The sequence below is a fragment of the Silene latifolia genome, chromosome 7 (assembly GCF_048544455.1).
Source record: "Silene latifolia isolate original U9 population chromosome 7, ASM4854445v1, whole genome shotgun sequence".
Classification (NCBI taxonomy): domain Eukaryota; kingdom Viridiplantae; phylum Streptophyta; class Magnoliopsida; order Caryophyllales; family Caryophyllaceae; genus Silene; species Silene latifolia.
The window spans coordinates 77,332,269-77,341,790 of NC_133532.1; the positions used below are offsets into that span (position 1 = coordinate 77,332,269).

The 9,522-nt window shown below is 43.3% G+C and overlaps 1 non-coding gene across 1 annotated transcript; it reads left to right on the plus strand.

The window, feature by feature from the left end:
- The first annotated feature begins 1,444 nt into the window (after positions 1-1,444).
- LOC141593626 (small nucleolar RNA R71) lies at positions 1,445-1,551 on the plus strand. Its single transcript, XR_012521701.1, has one exon. It is a non-coding gene; the product is annotated as a small nucleolar RNA R71 (small nucleolar RNA).
- The last annotated feature ends 7,971 nt before the right edge of the window (positions 1,552-9,522 follow it).

A 9,522-nucleotide genomic window follows, 5' to 3' on the forward strand; every position in this document is an offset into this window, starting at 1 on the left:
TTTTCTTGGTGGTTAAGCTAAGGTAATATAGGTAGAATACTAGGGTATGGGTTAGGGTTAATGGGCACGGGTTTTGGTGGTATTTGGAGCGGGTTTTGGGCTCGGGATTTGGCACGCAAAACAGGGGGGCTGCTCGTGTTTTTGCGGGCTGTTGGGGGGTGTTTGGGATGGGATTTGGGCCGTGGTTAAGGGGGTTCGAACTGGGTTGGATGGGTAGAGGCTTAGGTTGGTTAGTGTACTCGAGATTCGTGCCAACTCGTAAAGAAAACGGGCTCAAAAACCGAGCTATAATCGAGCTCCAAAACACGTGTTTAAAACAAGTTTTCGATTTTTAAATCGATTTTTCAAATCGATTAACACATTAAAATAAATGACTTTTCAAATCAAATATACTCATAAAATGATTTTTCAAATCAATTATTTATTTTATTTTCAATAAAATAAACTTGAGAAAATAAATTCTAAAAAAGCTTTAATTTAAATATCATTTAAATTAATAAAATGAATTCACTTAAAAAACATTAATTTAAATATCATTTAAATTAATAAAATACTTCATCGACGACGCCCATTCTACATCGTAAAACGAGCTCAAATAATGACAATGACAACTAAAGAAATACATGTGTCCTATCATCATCGGGTGTTTGTCGGGTTCTCTATAAATTCCAATATCGACGGATACGGGTATCTACAGTGAGCTAGGATGTTGTTGATGGTGGTCTCCTTTGCTTGACTATCTTTTTGCATTTGAGTGAAAAACTCTTGTTTATTCTTTTGCATTTGGAGGACCGCTTTTTGAACATCAAAACCTTGGTCATTTTTTTGATTGTATGGAGATTGATTTTGGTAACCTTGGTTTTGGTTGTAAAAGGGTCTTTGATTTTGGTTTCTCATGGGAGGTGGGGTGTATGTTGTTTGAGGGTTTTGAACATTTTGTTTTTTGTATGAGAGATTTGGATGGAATTTGGTGTTTTCATTGTAATAGTTTGAATAAGGGGTACCACTCTTGTATGCTTGGAAAGCATTCACTTGTTCATTTGTTCCCCTACATTCATTTTGGTCATGTCCCAAAGTTCCACAATTCTCACATATCCCACTTGGTATTGATGAAGATGCCGTCATGGCATTAACATGATGCTTTGGTGATTTTGAGGCTTCTTCAAGTCTAGCCATAGCTTTTTCAAACTTCAAATTGATGGTATCAATGTGAGCACTAAGTTGAGCACCCAATTGAGTAATGGAGTCCACTTCATGCTTTCCTCCTCTAGTAGCCTTGCGAGGTCTACTATATTGTGAGTTATGGACCGCCATTTCCTCAATTTTGTTCCAAGTTTGATTGTCATCAATTTCGGTGAACATTCCATTTGATCCCATGTTGAGAATGTTCCTTGAATCTTCATAAAGACCGTTCCAAAATTGTTGTACCAAGAACCACTCGCTAAGTCCATGGTGAGGACATGAGCGACAAATTCCCTTAAACCGCTCCCAAGCTTCATACAAAGATTCTTCATCCCTTTGCTTAAAGCCTGTGATTTGAGCTCTTAGCATGTTAGTCTTTTCCGGTGGATAGAACTTTTTGTAGAAAGCTAGAGCCAACGTTTTCCAAGAATCAATTCCGAGAGTAGCCTTATCAAGGCCTTTCAACCATTCTTTCGCGGTGCCAATTAGAGAAAAAGGAAATAAGACCCATCGAATTTGGTCTTGAGTTACACCGGTTTGAGAAATCGCATCACAATAGTCACAAAAAGTCTCCATATGAGAATGAGGGTCTTCACTAGGCATCCCCTCAAATTGGCTTCTTTCGACTAATTGAATAAATGTGGATTTGGCAATAAAATTTCCGGTTAGATGTTGTGATGTGGGAGTACCATTGGGTAGGTTCTCCTCGGTGGGTACGGAATGTGATGAAAACTTAGGCATTGTGGGTTGATTTTGTGTTGGATTTTGTGTTGGGTTCTCCTCACCTTCTCTTGCAAAAGGGTTGATGAACTCAATAGTATTTGGTTGAATATTGATACGTGCCTAATGTATAGTCTTTTTAGCCTATTTCAGCACGTATTTCTATGCATATTTATACTGTTTTTATAGTATTTTGCTCCGAATTGGCTACTTTGGTGCATTTTGTCCTTTTTGTAGGAATGACCGCGAAAGTAGTGAATCCGTACTCTTTTTCGTCCTTTTTGCATGCATTTAGAGGAGACGGGATTCTCTTGAGTGAGATACTGTGTTTGGAAGCGTCGTGGCACGCAATACGAGGCACTTAGACGCGGACTTGAGCTGAAATGAACATATACTTACTCGATCGAGCAGTTTACCACTCGATCGAGTGGTTTTTACTTCCTCTGATGATCGATCGAGTAGTTTTTCACTCGACCCTTAGCTTGCACAAAGACCAAGTCCTCGATCGAGTAACTATTTGGTCGATCGAGCTGTTTTGGCTGAAGAGCTGGTCGATCGAGCGGTTTTAATCCACTCGATCGAGTGGTTTTGATGGGTTTGGGCTTTAATTAGCCCGCGTGATGTTTTATTTCGCTAAAACTTATTTTGTTTGCTATTTAAGCACTCATTACTAGGTTAATTAGGATCATCTTTTATATTATCAAACACTCTACTGTAAACTTTAGAACGTTGCTTTATTCCTCTCTACTGTTACTTATTTCGGGATTGCTTTTACTCGGATTTTGTGTTCTTTACGCCGGATTCGCTTGGATTGTAATTCTTTCTCTCCCTTCAATAATAATTAATCATTTGCTTGCTTTCATTACTTGTTTTATTGCATTTATCCTTTGCCCTAATTTTCCTTATTGTGATCTATTGTTACTCCATAATGTTTACTGCTGGAAAATTGTTTGCTGTTAGTTTAATTAACGATATGAGTGGCTAAACTCCCTTCATGTTGGGATTAGGGAATCTGCGGTAGAAATATGACGACGTAGTAAATGAATTAGACGAATTGATTATGAGACCCTGTCACTATAGCAATTTAACTGTATTTATCCGACCTAGTTGAGTGCACGCTTCTATGTCACCCTTTAATCTGGCTAAAATTAATCCTGGATCGAAAGATTGGACTAAATAGGTCTCGCTATAAACAAAGAGACTACCCTAATGAGGACGAAAGTTAAGTTAGTGGTATTTTAGGATAGAAAGTGGACCGAAAGGACCTTTCCACATCCGTCTCACATTAGTTCGTCTGAATCATTTACAGCTGAGTTATTGGACTACTGTAGTGAACCGAAATCCCGACATGTCCCTCTCCTCTTGATAGTTCAATCATATTTTATTGCCTTTACTGCTCTTTACTTTATTTCTCTTCCTTTCAAACTTCGTAGTTTAGAACCAAATTCAAACAACCCCCAATTGTTACTTTAGGACTAGAATTAGGCAAATCGTTAATTACATTACCTCCCCGTGGATTCGATACTGACGCCCTGCTATATTTTAGTTGAGACCGTTAGGTTTTATCTTTGATAGGGTTGCGATAGCCGTGTCAAATTTTGGCGCCGTTGCCGGGGAGGCAATTGTTCTAATTTTTGGTTGTCTTTATTTTAGTCTGTTTTTCAGTTTAAGGGACATACGTTCCTTAGACTATTCTTATATCCTGTTCGTAGTTTCCTCTTATGCGCAGGTCACAGGGCGGTGAATTATTGCCTTATAATCCTGAGCTTGAGAAATCTCAGCGCGAGTTTAGGCGATCACAAAGGGTATTACCGACAGAGGAAGAGCTAAGTACTCTGTCAAGCTTTCACGAGAACGAGCTTTTCGAGGAAGATCCACCTTCATCTCCAGTTTACAATTCATCATTTGAAACAGTCACTTCTCCGATTTTCCATTATGGCCGAGGAAGCGAGTATAGCTAGTCATTTCCGAGCGACATTGCTAATCTTTATAAAGGATTCGAATTACCAGCGATGCTAGAAAATTTGAGCCAAAGCCCTCTTATATTAATATGGTTGAGAGGAACCGATTCGGGGAGCGCAAATGAAGATGCAGCTAAGCACATGGAGACTTTTATGACTCATCGTCGCTCCATACCCCCACCAGCCGGTGTGACCCAAGACCAGATAAAAGAAACCATGTTCATTTTCTCACTCCGAGATCTTTGCAAGGGAGTGGTATAGGGATCTGGACCGGATTGCTCATGGGATAACCGATCGGAATTCGTTGGCTTTGGCGTTTTACAAGAAGTACTTCTCGCGCTTCAAGACTAATGCAATTAAAGCTCGGATCACGAGCTTTAAACAAGGGCCCGACGAGAACTTTCACGAGGCATGGGTCCGCTTCAAGAAGTTGGTGCGAACCATTCCGCACCATGGGTTCGAGAAGTGGAGTCTTTGCAATCGATTCTATAATGGGTTGTACGACGATCAAAGGGCTATTTTGGATCTGCGGCCCGGTGGCGGTTTCTTTGAGAACAGGAGAGACTAAGGGGTGGAAGATCATAGATGATTTGGCCATCCATAAAGCTGAATATGGGAACTCGAGAGGAAATCAAAGGAGGAGTGCCGAATCTCTTCTCAGAAGCGCTTTAGAGGCTCTCACGGCCCGATTTGATAAATATGAGCTGGGAGTAGCCTCGAAAGGAGGAATTTACCATGTAAATCTTTATTCGAGATGGTCCCTTCACGCAAGAGATGTGGAGGAGAGAGGCATGTTTCGGATAATTGTCCCAATTCCTATGAGTCATGTCGCCTTCCAACACTACAGCGGCGAACAACGATTACTACGAGCCAAATGTCCACCCCAATTTGAGGTGGACTAGTCAGAATGTACTCAATCCTACCGCTCCTCCGCACCCAGAGAGCCGTATATTCCTCCACACAAGAATCAACAAGGCTTTGAAGCCTCCTTCTTTCAATCCTCCTAATCAAGGTGCATCATCTTCTAGTGGGGTGAGTGAAATGGGTGAGCTAAAGTCTATGTTGCAGTCCATTTCAAAGCAATTGCATTTGAATGATCAACAAAATCAACGAGAAGGATCGTCATTTAAGGCACTTGAGACTCAAGTTGCCCAACTCGCTGCAAATCAATCTTCGAGAAAGCGGGGTCATTTCCGACTCAAAATGAGCAGAATCCACATGAGACGGTAAATCTGATAGAATTAAGAAGCGGTCTTTCTTATGAGGGACCGGAAGTGTCAAAATCAGACCCTAGGGAAGCTAATACGATGGTGAACGATTATCGATGAGAAAAAAGGGCTCACGACAAAGCAGTTGCTCGATCGATCTGAAATCGGTGTTCGATCGAGTAGAATCAAGATGAAAGCCCTCGATCGAGTGGTTTTTCCACTCGATCGAGTGAACAGGAAGAACAGGTTGGTCGATCGAGTAGTTTATCTACTCGATCGAGTGAAGCAGAAAGTGGAGTTGGTCGATCGAGTGGAAATTGTACTCGATCGATTGACATTGATGAAGAAAGCGCTTTCGATCGAGTGAGCAAATTGGTCGATCGAGTAGTATTGATGACGGGAAGCTTATTCGAGAGCTCGCTAGTGCTCGCGTTTAAGCGAGAAATCACCGGAAAGACCTCGTTCGAGAGGTAAGAAGCGTCCAAAGGATACAGAACTTGCTCCGGAAGATACATTGGAAGCGAGAACAAGAGACTCGAGATACCTATTACGGTTCCCTTCCCGAGGCGGCTGCAAAATGCTAAAGTTAATCAACAGTTCGGCAAATTTGTCGAACTTTTGAAGAGCTTGGAAGTCACCATGCCGTTCACTGAATTGCTGACTAAGGTACCCTCTTATTTAAAGTTTATGAAAGAAATTTTAGCGTGTAAGAGGACTATTAATGATGTGAGATCGTAGCTTTGACCGAGGTGGGTCAGCCCTATTTCAAAATAAGTTACCCCCTAAGCAATCAGACCCGGGTAGTTTTTCAATTCCGTGTCATATCGGTATGCATTTGATTGATAATGCGCTATGCGATTTAGGCGTTAGCGTTAGTGTCTTACCTTTGTCTCTGGCTAAGAGATTTGGTTTGACAAAGCTGAGTTGTACCAACATGACTGTCCAAATGGCCGACCATAGTTTATCACGGCCACTAGGTGTAGTAGAAGACGTACATGTTCAGATCGGGAAGTTCTTTATTCCCGTTGATTTTGTCGTCTTAGACATCCCCGAAGATGCACACACCCCTATAATTTTAGGGAGACCATTTTTGTCCACTGCCCGTGCAGTAATAGACGTCGGGGGAAAGACTTTGACCTTTCAGGTAGGGGACGAGGAGCTGATTTTTCATCAGTCTAAGTTCAGGAGAGCTCCCATGCAAGCCCAGCCTTGCAATGCTCTCTCTTCTATTGATCCTAGTATCGACACTCCAAATGAAAATTTGGAGAATTGTGTCGCTATTGTTAACCCTCCGCCTCAGACTGAGAGCAAAGAGGAGGAAAGTTCGTCTGTTTTCCTTGCTGTAGGTACAGATGAAGGCAAAGGGGAAGCTGTCAAAGGACATGGTGCAATCATTATCAATCAAACTGGAAATGTTGACGCTAAAGCTGGTGATAAAGGAGCAAGGACGAGGAAGGTTCACGCTTATGTGGATGTGAACTACTCCCCTCCTACCGTTTCAAGTGATTACTCATGCTCATGGAAGTTGAAGAGGACAAATCAATGTTCCGAGGTGGCGTCCTCGGTGTGAAGCCCACCAAGGGGCTACTGAAATTTGATGGGAATTAAACGGGGAAATGCCCCGTGTAACACTTTGTAATAGATAATTTTTGAATTTCTTTTGAATTTGTTTTATTGCGTTTTAATTAGGACAATTAGTTTTAGACAGTTTTTAGCGTAAACGTAAGACTATAGACTGTGCTTTTGCGTATTTGGTATTTTGGGAAAAAAATTTTTGGATGTGTTTTTATGCAGGTTTGGGGAAGTTTCACGCATTTCAAAGGAGTAAATACGAAATTAAAAGGCTTACGCAAGAAAAGTCCTCGATCGAGTACTTTTTGTACTCGATCGAGTGAAAATCTGGTCGACCGAGCGCTTTTTCCAGTCGATCGAGTAAAGCCAAAAGAGGAACTGGTGGATCGAGTGAGTTTTGCTCGATCGAGCAACAGTATCATCAAAAGCCCTCGATCGAGCGGTTTAAAACCACTCGATCGAGTGGAATGAGCAGTGAACAGGGAGTTTTCTAACTTAAACTCTTTTATTCCTAATTCTTATTCATTATTCACCTATTTTCGTCTAACACACCCTTGTGCGATCAAAATTTCATCCCCAAATCCCATAATTTCTTGCCCAATCTCCAAATCCGCCACCTACAATCTCTTGTTTACTAATTAATCTCCAAAAGCCCTTTGATTTCTCCCTTTTTTGTGTTCGTTTTCACGATTTTTAAGAAGGATTAGGGTTTGCGTTTTTTTTCGACTGAAAAATCGCCTCTTTTGCTTGATTTTTGAAGATTAATTGCTTATTGTAGGTCTTTCGTCATCAAGTAAGTGTTTCTTCCTTCCTCATTGCATTGTAATTTCGATTACTTCGAATTTCATGAGGTGAAATTGAACTAGGGTTTCAAAAATCCATTTTTAGTCGAATTGTTCGACTTAATTGTGTTTGTATGCCCTTAACTAGCTTGCTTGATGATCATATCCCAATTCCTCGCTGTTGTTGCATGTTTAATTCGAAATTTGCGCAAGATTTCCGCGATTAGGGCTTCTAAGTCGAATTTTTCGACTGTCAGACGGTCTATATGCTGCCACGATTTGTTTAACCTCGGTTCTTGCTTACTTGCTGGTGTCGTTAACTGTTTTTTCCGTCCCCTATCGCCATTACATGCTGTAAATTGTTGGGAATCCTGTACTGTGAGTCGAAATTTTTGACTGCTAGGGGACTTACATGCTGTCATATGCAGTTTTCGTGCTGTTTTTAGTCTCCATTAGCAGTCATTACATTGTCACATTATCACCATTCACGTACTGCTATTTCGAAATTTCAGAGGAATTGTTGGAAATTGTATGCTGTAAGTCGAATTTTTCGACTAGTTGGGGACACACATGCTGTCACATGCTGGTGTTATGTGTTGTTTTAACCACGGTTAGCAGCTCTTTTCTTTTCATGCCCTCTGCCCTATGTTTACAGGATGGAGTCTAGTACCTTACCTTCTACCATTACCACCTCCAGTCCGCCCTTGAGCGAGTCAGTGGCCCCTGCTGTTGCCACTACCTCTGCCCTAGTCACCACTGCAGCCCCAGTCTTCCTTGTTTCAGCTGCAGGGACGGTTTTTACTCTAGTGAGCTCAGCTGCGAGCTCAGTTTAGGCTACCACTTCCTCCACGGTCACCACCACAGCTAGCACTGCTGCTAGTTCCTCTTCAGCGGTGACCACAGTAGCCACTACATGTACACCAGCCACCACTTCTACACCTGTGGCGGACTCACCAGCAGCCGCAGCCGCCTTCAAAGCTGCCCTGGTCCCTTACACAGTCCGAGAGCGGGCCGCTGCCTTGCGTTCCAGAGATGGAGGCGGGGTCGAGATCGGTCGAGCTACACCAGCTCCAGTCACTTCTACTCGCTCCTAGCACTTCCACAAACCGCTGCTTCGCTTTTACTTGGTGCCGCTCCGCCTACTTCGAGAGACGATTCTGGTCCGAGGGGACACTTCCCTCGACTCCCACCCAGACTACCCACAGGTATTATTCGTCAACGCTGTCCATCGTACGAAATTCTTTAACTTGGTCAAGTGTGTACATGTGCCTTCCCAATTTTTGGATAAATCGGCATTAGAGAAACTCGGTATTTACGAGTCGATCATTTGTACTTTACTACGGGTCACGGGGATGCCGGGCTCATTACTATGAGAGGCAACACCTTCTTAGAGCCGAGTCTCGAGTTTCTCGGCTCTTTTACCTTCTCCTCGAGGCATACGCTCGACCCCGATCGTTTTGGCAGTCTCCTTCCGGTTGTTCAACCGGACTTTCCCGATGCCTCTAGCGGAGTTTGGTAGGCTACTTGACCTTACCTCCTCGGGTGTGACGTCAGACTCGAGGAAGGTCTACCGTCAGGTTTGGCGGTGCTTGGCCCAGACCCGTTTCCAGGAGCGAAAGCTCCACCAGGTCCACCATCCCCCGTCCGTTGTTTCTTAGGCGATGGGGAGCTCTATTTTCGGCCGAAAGGAGCCGAACAACACTACCAACACCGAGCTCTCCATCCTCGGGCGGTTATCCGAACGTCGACCGTGAAGGTCCTTTTACCTTCAACATTGCCTACCTCACCGCCCAATACCTCCACGACCAGGGGAAGAAGGAGGCGGGAACCATTACCTGCGGTGGCATAGCCACCATTCTTGCCCACCGACTTTTCCCCACCTGGCCACGTGACTTGCAGTACCTCGAGGAGAGAGGTCACCGAGTGTGGCTGCCATGCTCGCTCAAAGCATTGGCTGACCCAGGACTACGGACTTGGAAGATTGACGGCTCCTTGTCTGTTGACTTACCTTGCGACAGTCTCCCCTGTCTTGAGCCCTTACCACTCGTGGTAAAGGGCAACCGTCACCGCTTTGCCTCTACTTCACCTTCCACTTCG